Below are 11,097 nucleotides of genomic sequence, written 5' to 3' on the forward strand. Positions count from 1 at the left end.
TCTCTCTACATCAACATTGAGAAGAGTGAGTTCTTCAAGACCCAACTTGAATATTTGGGACATGTTATTTCAGCTCAAGGTATCTCTGTGGATCCCAAGAAGGTCGAGGTAATCCGAAACTGGCCTACTCCTAAGAATGTTCATGATGTCCGCTCTTTTCTCGGATTGGCAAACTTCTACCATACAAAGGTATATCAGTTTTCCGAAATCGCAGCTCCTATGTCCGAATTATTGAAAAGCACAGCAATTTTTCAGTGGCTTCCCGAAACAGAGTATAGTTTCCAACAACTCAAGCAAGCACTCACTACCACACCAGTTATGGCTATTGCTGACCCAAACCTTCCATTTGAGGTCATGACCGACGCTTCCGACATCGCTACAGGAGCAGTCTTGATGCAAGAAGGCAGAGTTATTGCTTTTGACAGCCATAAACATTCTGATATCCAAACCCGATATCCGGTCTATGATAAGGAGTTTCTTGCTGTTGTACATGCTTATCGCTCTTGGAAACATTATCTCATGGGTGCCGACTCTGTGGTCAAGACAGACCATCACTCTCTCAAGTACATCTTTACTCAGCCAGTCATGAACGCTCGACAAGCACGCTGGGTTGAGTTTCTGGCCAACTTTCACATGACCATTGAGTACATACCAGGACTACGCAATGTAGTTGCAGATGCTCTCAGCAAGTTACCTCTAGCATCAGCCATGGTAATCTCTACATTATCTGTGGATGTTCCGAACTCATTCAAAGGAAAGTATTTCAATGATAAAGACTTCGGCACCGCAGTACAGGTTCTTTCCAAAGATCAACCTTCGACTTCCGAACAAAAGATTTTCTCATCCTATTCTTATACGGACGACCTTCTGTATTATCAAGATCGCGTCTGTGTACCACATGACAAGGATGTTCGACGTCTTTTGTTAAAAGAGCATCATGTAGTTCCTTATGCTGCCCATCCAGGCATCAATAAGACTTATCGGTTACTCAGTGCAACATATTACTGGCCTCAAATGAAAAGAGATGTCATCAACATGGTTACATCTTGCTTATCATGTCAACAAATGAAAGCAAGTCAACGACTTCCAACAGGACCTCTTCAGCCTCTTCCAGTTCCAATTGAAAGGTGGGAAAGTATTTCCATGGATTTCATTACAACACTACCACGATCCTCTAGAGGTAACACTCAGATTATGGTAATTGTTGATCGATTGTCCAAAATGGCACACTTTGTTGCTTGCAAAAGCAGTGCACAGGCCCCGGACATAGCCAAACTCTTTATACAACACATCTTCCGACACCATGGATTACCCAAGAATATCATATCTGACAGAGATCCTAAGTTTACCAGTCACTTCTGGATTTCACTGTTCGAATCTTTGGGTACAAATCTACTGTTCAGTTCAGCTTACCACCCAGAATCAGATGGCCAGACTGAAAGAGTCAACCAAGTTCTGGAAGAAATGCTTCGACATTATGTTCAGTCACGCCTCGCAGCCTGGGAAGAGTATCTACCACTCCTCGAGTTTGCTTATAATAACTCTTTCCATAGTGCCATCAGCATGACTCCATTCCAAGCAGCTTATGGACACACTCCGATTGTACCAACAAATTTTGTACTTCAACATCGAGTGGCCCTAGCTGATCAACTGGTTCAAGAAATGCAAGACATTCTACTACAAGTCACGGATCATATGCGAAAAGCGCAAGAGCGGTATCAACGGTCTGCCAACAAACATAGACGTCACCTGGAATTTAACACTGGTGACATGGTGCTATTATTTGTAGCTCCACATCGCTATAAGACGGTTAAGTCTGTGTTTCCTAAGTTGCGACCCAGATACTATGGACCTTTCCGGATCGTCAAGAAAAATTCACCTTTAAGTTATAAATTGGAATTACCACCATCATGGGGTAAAATCCATCCAACATTTCATATTTCTTGGCTAAAGACGTACATTCCAGGCGATGAAGCAGTTCCTCCTGCAGGTGATTATGTCCCAGAAATCGAAGACGATTATGTTCTCCTTATTCCTGAGCGTATTCTGGACCATCGACAGCGAGAGACTCGACATCGACTTATCACGGAATTCCTTGTTCTTTGGCGAGATCTGGACGACTCCAACGCTACTTGGCAGTCTTATGAAGACTTACAGCAGTACCCTGATCTTTTACAGCAGTATTTTCAGAATCTACCATGATATTTTCTACATCGGTTCATTATCTCCACCAGGGTCTTCTTTTGAGTGGGAGGGGATGTCACGATCTGTGACGTATTCCTTTCTCTTTCTAGACTTATGGATGGTTTAATGAATGGACACTTGTGGAAGGGTATGACCTTTCGACGGGACACTTGCCCTTTCGACGGGACACTTCCTAATGAGGCACAACCCTTCACAAGAGACATTCTAATGAAGAGACATTCCTATTGTAATGTACCCTCTCATCAAGGATCACACCCTTCACAAGGGGTTCACACCTCTTCATGCACATACCCTTTGGAGTACACACCTTTTCATGTGTGACTCTTCACTCTCTATATAAGAGAGGCCAAATTGTATGGATGACAATCACATCCACCCTACAGACATTCAAGCAATACAGTTATTCCTTTGCTCTCTGCTATCTCAGTCTCTTTTCTGTTCCTTAGCACAGTTCCAAATATAGTAAATCTAGGATTTCTTACACCAGATTTGCATCAATTCTCCCTCAGCCCAAAATGTGCAGCTCAAACCAGCAGCAGCCTTGAAAACGGGCCTCCAAGAAGTGCTACCAGCTCCAAAAATTGCAACAGGATCATCCAGCTTCAAAGTCAAGTCCCCAGCACAACCCCCTTAGATCCCGCTCCTCTCCCCTCTCTCCTCTCAGCCTCTCCCCTCAACCTCCCCCCTCAGTCCTCTTTCAGTCTCTCCTTGCCTCCGTCTCCTATCAGCCTCTCGCGACCTCTCCTCTCAGCCCTCTCTCAGCCTCTCCCTACCTCAGCCTCTCCAGCTTAGCCCCTCTCTCGGCCTCACCCTATATCCTCTCATCTCTTTCCCCTTCCCTTCCTTCCCTTACTATTTCCAGTTCTTCCCCTCCCTCAACCTTTCCAAACAACGGATGGATCTTTCATTGGTTTAAATCGGCCTTCCACCCTTGATTGATGAATGGGGACCCATCTAGTCAATCCTCGTCCACTTCCACCGGCCACGAGATCATGTATTTCTCAAAAGATGAGCTGCTGCAATTGCAAAAGGATGTGGAGCTTGAGAGCTCCACCACACTTTTTGCATGCATTTCCTAGACAGATGATACCTTTTACACTTTACCACATTCGCTCTAGTTCTCTTCGTCGAACAGAAGATTGCAGATGCCCATTCATGCACAGATAGAAAAATTCTATGTTGATGATTGGGCACTTGACAGAGGAGGTTCAGTATATGCATTGCACCAGGGGTTACTACCTTGGATCACTCGTCGTTTCTTTTGCCATCAGATTGCAGGACACAGCAAAAGGAATTGTGCCAAGTGGCTGGCCGAGAAGCTGCTAAGGCACCGGCTTTGACCGTCGCTTTTGCGGTAGCCCTTCCAGCCCCTCTGACATCAAAAATAACTTCAGTCTTGCCTTCGCTTAACCCTATTCCTTCTCAGGTGTTCGAAGGTAAGAAGGGGAGCGACCTTGACGACTAGAAGAAGGCTCTTATTCAGGCCTACTGTACAACCAAAGGGTAGCCTTTTTGCTATGGGGTGCTCAGAAGATGCCATATCCCCGCAGTTGGCCAAGAAACTGGGGTGCACTCTGATATCTCATGACCTTGCCGTGGACGGGTTCACGCTTGGATTAAGCACACAGATCGCGCATAAGGCCATTCAGTTTTTCATTCACCGTTCAAAAGGCCTCCTTTCAATGGGATTTCATTCTTACACCTTTAGGGTGCAACATCATCTAAGGTATATAGTGGTTCCGTGAACATTCACCGGACACCGATTAGCAGCAAGATACCTTCACATCATCGGAGGTCTTCCTAAGCCTGCCATCATTCGCGGAGATCAGAGTATTCCAGGGACTACATTGATTTCTCACATTCAGGCAAGTTGTGCTATCTGCAAGGCATAGTGTGTGCGCTTATCTACATCCGTCGCCAGCAAAATGCAAAACAACCCACTCCTCCATTGGGGCAAGCCATGGTCGATCTACTCCAAGAATTTCAAGACATTATAGGATGATCTCCCACCTCAGCTTCCACCCCACCGACCAGACGATCATCGTATCGACTTGATTCTAGACTCCACTCCTCCAAGTAAGTTTCCTTATCGACTTTCCAAGTCTATGGACGGGGTAGTAAGAGCAACACTTGTCTCAGTTACAGCACGTAGGATTCATCAAACCATCTTCTTCGCCATTTGCTACTCCCATTCTTTTTGTTCAAAAAGAAGGATAAGCAACGCGCTTATGTGTTGCCTATACAGCACTCAACAAACTCACAGTGAGCAATAAGTTCCCTATGCCCCGCATCGAGTACATTTTTGAGAGACTCAACAGTGCCACATTCTTTTCAAGATAGATCTAAAGAGTGGCTACCATCAGGTCCGCATTTTTTACGCTAACATTCCAAAAACGACATTCAGGACAGAGCGAGCTACCACGGGCATTCACAGCCCGTGGCATGCTGTCTAGAGGCTGCAACGCAATCAAATATCGCCAAGCAGCCTCAAAGACAACGCAGGTCAAAAAGCACAGAGTTGACTTTCTGGTCAAAAAGTCAACACGCTGACTTGTTGTCAACGTTGACTTTCAATAGACCTGGTCAACAGTTAACGTTGACCAGACAACCAGGGCCAATCAATCTGCCCTAAAAGCCTATTTAAGGCAGCCCCCTTGGCCTCATTCTTCATCCCATCTTCAAAGCAGTTTGGGGCTTCAGTACGTCAGCCTACAGCAGGGGATCAGCCCACAGTTCAGGCCTAGAACAAGGAGTAGCAAATCTGGCCTAGCCTTGGCATCTACAGGTTCTCTACAGGCCCAGTTCAGTCCGGACAGCAGCAGTTAGGATTCTGCATCAGAGTAGTCCCTTATCTCCATCAGCACGCAGTTCAGCAGTGAGGGATTAGTCCCTCCATACAGTATTTTCATTCCTCTTTTGTAGTGAGGGTTCATCCCCTCCATACTGTACTTAGTCCTTTCAATTATTTACAGTTGTATTCAGCCCTTTGGGCAAGACATTATTTCAGTTATTCTTTTCCTCTTCAAAGGCCAGTTATATTCCTCCCTCTACTATCAGGGATTTCAGCACAGCATTCCAAGTTCTTCAAAATAGCCTTCTCTGTCAAAATCAAAGATCAACTTACTCCCTGACAGACGATCTCCTATATTACCAAGACTGAATCTGCACACGTCATAACAAGGATATTCGTAGACTTCTACTTGAAGAGGCAGTGCATCGTGCAGCTTGGAATCAATAAAATGTTCACGCTCCTCCATGCTACTTATTATTGGCCACTAAGGAAAAACACATAAGGCAACTCGACTACTACTTCCATCGCTTTTCACCTCCTTCCTATTCCAGCTGAACACTGGGAAACACAATGGAATTCATTAACATTTTGCCAAGATCTTCCAAAACTAATGCAACTATAATGGCAGCGGTGGACCCATGTCTAAAATGGCATACTTTGACCCATACATGAAGAGTGCTCAGGCTCCTGACATCGCACAACCCTTCACTCAGCATACATTCAAAATTCATGGTTTATCAAAAAGTATTACATGTTGAGATCCCAAGTTCACCAGTAACTTCCAGACCTCTCTTTTCAGCCCTTCATCTAAAAACAAATTAAGAAACCGAGGGTGTTAATCAAGTGCCAGAAGAAATGCTGCGATGCTACATCCAATCACGATTGCCGGCTTGGAAAGAAAACCTACGTTTTAATAGAGTTTGCATGTTTAACTATACAGTCACGTTCCTATAGTTGCTGATTAAAATTGCCTACAGTAATTTCTTCTAAGGAACACACGATTATCCTTCCAACCAACTCCATCATTTGACACACCCTTGCTCAATAATTAATACAGGAGATGCAAGACATCCTTGTTCACCTTTGGGATCATAGAAGTAAAGTGCAGAGCTGCATCGTCACCTCTCAAGTCTGTAAAGCCAATGTTTCCTAAGCTGCAGCCATCATACTATGGACCACACTGAAGTTACAAATTGGAGTTATCGCCATAATGGAGCTTTTCACAATTCATTGGGAAACATGTTTCAGGTAATGACAATATTCTTGTTCCGGACTGATATGTTCCAAAGATTGAAGACGATTATGAGCTTGAAGACGATTATGAGCTACTTTTCCCTGAACAAATATGAGACTACCGTGAGAATGAGACTCGGCACAGTCTCATTGCCAAGTTTCTTGTATACTAGACGACTCAACCCGTGCAGATTTAACTCCAAAGGTACACTACCGGTCCATTCCATACTGATTTTGACACCTTGTAAGTGGAAGGGGATGCCACTTGCCAAAAGGTATGTTCTTTCGATGGGACACTCCCATGAGGCATAGCACACATTTATGGAAGGAGATCCACTCTCTCTCCTAGAGAGATACCTCTATTATAAACCTACATATACATCCTCTCATTTCAGAAACGGATGCGCATACCCTTTGGTGCACACTCTTGATTCTCTAAATAAGGGTGGCCATTCTCGGAATAAACATTCAATGCATTCAGTGAATCTCAGTTACTCTGGTCTGCAACATTGTTCAAGCTTCCTTCCGCTCATTAAGATCCCGGTCATTAGGATTACACGATCACGATACTTCAAGATTGGCAGAATCCCCAGTTAGCTCAACAGTAAATTATGGCCTCAGATCATTCTGAAAAGCAGTCCATTGACCCTTAAGATGTGAACCGGGGAAAGCATTGCACATTGAAAACTTTCAAGCAATTCGACAACTTGCCGTGCCGAGATCGTCCAATGTATGGTAAAAATCTCTTGATTCTCATCAGAGTACAACCGTGCGCAAACTTCATGAACAATAAAACGCAAATTCAACAGTTCCAGAAGATCAACAAACCCACATACGATAGAGAAGTGGAACCTCAGCCACTGTGGAGGATCAAAAAACCCACATACCGTTAGTGATGAAATCAATAAACATATGGGCAAGCGTACAGGTCCGTGATAAAGTGCAAGCGAGTCATGACATTCTCCTTTTTGTCCGAAAAAATACACTTTTTGAATTTTAAATCCCAAACACTATAATATTTGCAAATGAGCTTTGGGGGTTGAGTCAACTTTCTCCCCGTGTGTGTGTGTGTGAGTAAGAGAGAGAGAGAGAGAGCGATATATTTTTATGATTTATTGAAATTTTCCAATGTTTTGTAGCGGGAAGTTTTCTCTTTGGGAAGTGCTTCTTGTGATATAAAGAAACATGGATTTCACAACAACAAAAATAGGTGTGTGTGTGTGAGGTATCCTAATAACATGATCCTCCCTTTGAGGACTCCTCTGTGTGATATAAGGATACATCGCTTTCACCCCCCAAAAAAAATGTGTGCGCGTGCGCATGTGCGCGTGAGAGAGAGAGAGTTCCTGAGTTCAACCCCTTGCTAGGCCTTGGTGGCACCACATTTTTTTTAAAAGACAACAAAATTATGATATTCAAAAAGTCGAATTAGTATCTTTCCCATAAAAACCCTTTCCCCAACCATGTCATTAGGGCTTATGTCGTAAACGAGGCCCATGTAAGATTAACCTCCATATCCATTACACAAATGAGAAAGGAGACCCCACCCAAACATCTTTTTAAGTTAGCTCCTACTATATAAATTTTATATTAACACTCATGGGGTAGCTTGGAAACTTTTAAGTTTTGTTACAAAGTCGGTGTGTCCTGTCTACATGCAAGAGTGGGTTGAAGCTAAAGGTTTTTGGCTAGAGGACAAGAGAATGAAGGTTAGCCAAATTCTTCAAGTGCTTATAAAAGTTTGTTTTACTTGGATCTAGCTAACATGCCTAACTCTACATTTGATGAAGGCCCTCTTTCTAGTTGAAATGGCTAACTATGCTTCTAATAAGGGCTCTCTTTCTTGCAATGTTAATCTTGGGCTGGAATGGTTCATCCAGAAGTCAACGAGTCGATTGCAAGATGGCAAGTTCTCCAACCCACCCTGGCGAGAAGAAAAATTATACTAAATCATTATCTTTCTCCATCAATAATTTACTTCATCCCATGTTGGTTTCCTTCGAAGAAAGCCTTGTCTTAGATCAACACACTTTTTAGAACCTTCATGTGGGCAGGGGACTTCGGTCAAAGGAAAATGGCTAAGGTTCTGTGGAGGTATTGCACGATGTCGAAAGAAAAGGGAGGGCTGGGCATAGTGAATGTTGAGCAATCTTCAACGAGGTTCATGGCACAACGGATCCTTAAGGCCTCTTAGGCGCCGAATACTGATTGGGCTTTCTTGTTCAGAAAAAATATCGAAAAAGTTAAACCTATAAGGTGCAAGCATTGGAAAAACCTTCCTAAGGGCACTATAGTTCTCAGTAAGGAGCCATTTGTTGCCAATTGATTAGAACCGTCGAAGGGGATGTGGAAGGCCTGGGAACTCCTCAAACCATCCCTTCTATGGAAAGGCTTTTCGGGGAAAACATGAACTTTTTGTATCAAGACTCAATTTGGTTTTTTGCCATCTAGAACTCAACTCCCATAGAGGAAAATTCCATCAAGGGGACCCTCAGATAGAATAAAAAAGAATCAGATGATGTTGGCAAGACCTTTGGGATAGAGCAAATAGAAGGTGGAAGAGTGAAGAAGAAATTTCCTTAGAATTCAGGCTTAACCACTTCGACGTGATTCTAATTAAGGAGAAACAGGGCCTATCGAACGAGGAATCCTCGACGTGGATGGGAGGAAGAGTCAAACTGTCGCTCAGAGAATTCAGATGGGTGGGTCAAGAACTACTCTTCCCAGTTCCTATCATCTTGGAGCACCAAGATGACCTAATATCACATCTCAATAGGAAATGGCTGAGGCGTGACTCGGCCTTGAAGTGGGGAGAGGAGGTTTGAGAGGATGTGGGATAAGGAAATCCCGGAGAAGTAGTCCTACCTGCTCTGACAAAGGAGTCTAGACAGCTAGTAAGTTGCCAAGAATTGGGCATGGGGACGAAAAATGTGCAAGATGTAAAAGGGATTCAGAGGACATCCCACATTTGTTCACGAACTATAAACACTCTCTCAGTGTTTGGAGCCTTACTCATAGCCGAAAATGGGAGTGCCTATGCATTATCCTTACCTAATCCTGGGAGAAACTCATTCTAGAGCACCGAGACACTGGCATGTAGTGAGAGCGCAAGCGCTATGGCTAATATGGTACCAGAGGTGTTCTGGCTTTTTCAAAATGACATTATTGCACCGTCGCCTCTAATCCATCCCTCCCCCTGGCTCCCTCACTATCCCTTGGCTCCCTCGCCTTCCCCTTGATCCTCTACCTAGCTTGCTCACAATATGTCCCTCCCCTGGCTTCCTTGCCATCCATCCTCCCTTGCCTCTCCATGCTGCTAGCGGTCGACACTGACAAACCCAGAATAACCATCATGGACGATTGACTATTGCTTATAAAAATTGGAGAGACAGATGACAAGTGAGACCCTAGAAGCAAAATTATTGCCCGCTTCTTGAGCTTTAGAAGAGCCAATATTTGAGGGCCAATGCCTCACCCCTTCCTCACTTGGAATCCTTCTTTTAGATTTTGGTGACAAGCTTATCAAAGTATAGCCTCCTTATTACATTGAAGCTGGTTTCCAACATGGTTCTAGTGGCAACCCTCGTGCTTTTATTTGTACAAGAAATGCAAAACTTATGCAAATCTCCCAGTAAAAAAATAGTCGCCCTTCTTATAACCCCTTTCATGACTCAACTTCCATGGGAAGGATGCGAGTATCTAGGAGAGCCATTGGAGAGACCATTGGATTTTTGGCTAAAGAGACTACACCAAGCGGTAGGCATGTAGGATCGAAGTAGAGGAGAAGACATTCGGTTAGCTTTGTTAGGTTACCGTAAATTAGTTCAAAATAGATTACAAAGCTAAGTGCCAAATGCAGCCAAATAGCAAAGGGAAAGCACCGTTGATAGTAAACTTACTAGAGAAAAGTTAAAAATGTGATACTTCCCCCTAATAGCAAAGGGAAAGCACCGTTGATAGTAAACTTACTAGAGAAAAGTTAAAAATGTGATACTTCCCCCAAATAGGGAATGACATAGTCTAATCATGCATTAACTCATTAACCTGAAAGAATTAATGCTTGTTTGAGTAGAGACTAAAGTCTCTTACTAGCCATGCACTCCTAGAAGAGGTGAAAAGATGGCTCACCAACATGCTTGCAGAGTGGGCATCTGATATTTATGGTAGAAAGTTACTCAATCTTGATGTGGATTGGCAACCATTGCATTAAACTTTTACTCTAAAAAGTAAAATCATGCAAATGACCATCCTCTCCATCATCTTTGGCATCTCTTCTTCCACTAAATGGGAACATTTGTTGCCCCAAATTTTTGGGTGTCTGAGTAAGGAAAGAGGTAAACTAGAGTCACAATGAGAGAGCTTTAGTTCCCTTCATAAGTGTGATTCCCCAATGTCCACCCTACCCACTACTTTACACGGTTACTGGAAAAATTAGAAGGCCACCAATAAATGCCAATACTTTGCCTACTAGAGCTCTTTTAGAGGAGGATGTCACCTTAATTTTGGTAGCCAATAGGTCAAAGGAAAAGCATGAGGCAATATAAGGATTCTGGATATCAAACCATCTAGTAGTACCTTTGTTGTGGACTTTCAAAACAATAACAAGATTCAAACAAGAAAATGGGCTATCAAAGATAATCCAATTTCCCAGATAGACATACTAAGGCATGGCCTTGCCTCTTACTCCTAACCTATCCTCCATGCAAGTAGAGCAATGATCTTCCTCGAACTTGGCATATACTCACTGGTAGGTACAAGCTCCTTACCCTCAAAGGTAATAAAGATTAAAGGTCCTACAATCTAAGGGCATTCCATTTTCCTTGCTTTTGGGGGCCATTGGAGTTGCATTGGCTCCATAGGTATTCTCA

General features: G+C 43.5%; 1 protein-coding gene across 5 annotated transcripts in view; it reads right to left on the reverse strand.

The window, feature by feature from the left end:
• The window catches only part of LOC147891182 (uncharacterized), a 161,213-nt gene extending 153,926 nt beyond the window's left edge, over positions 1–7,287 (reverse strand). For 2 of the 5 annotated variants that reach the window (XM_087390084.1, XM_087390080.1), the window contains exons 1-2: positions 7,117–7,287; positions 6,787–7,007 (exon numbers count right to left, since the gene is read on the reverse strand). The gene's annotated coding sequence lies outside the window, so the exon portion shown is untranslated. The remainder of the gene's footprint in view (positions 1–6,786; positions 7,008–7,116) is intronic. The other 3 variants (XM_087390085.1, XM_087390081.1, XM_087390083.1) reach the window with 3 other exon arrangements.
• Between the last annotated feature and the right edge of the window lie 3,810 nt (positions 7,288–11,097).

The sequence above is a fragment of the Dipteris shenzhenensis genome, chromosome 18 (assembly GCF_047967505.1).
Source record: "Dipteris shenzhenensis isolate YYH24624 ecotype China chromosome 18, Dip_SZ_1.0, whole genome shotgun sequence".
NCBI classification, from domain to species: Eukaryota; Viridiplantae; Streptophyta; class Polypodiopsida; order Gleicheniales; family Dipteridaceae; genus Dipteris; species Dipteris shenzhenensis.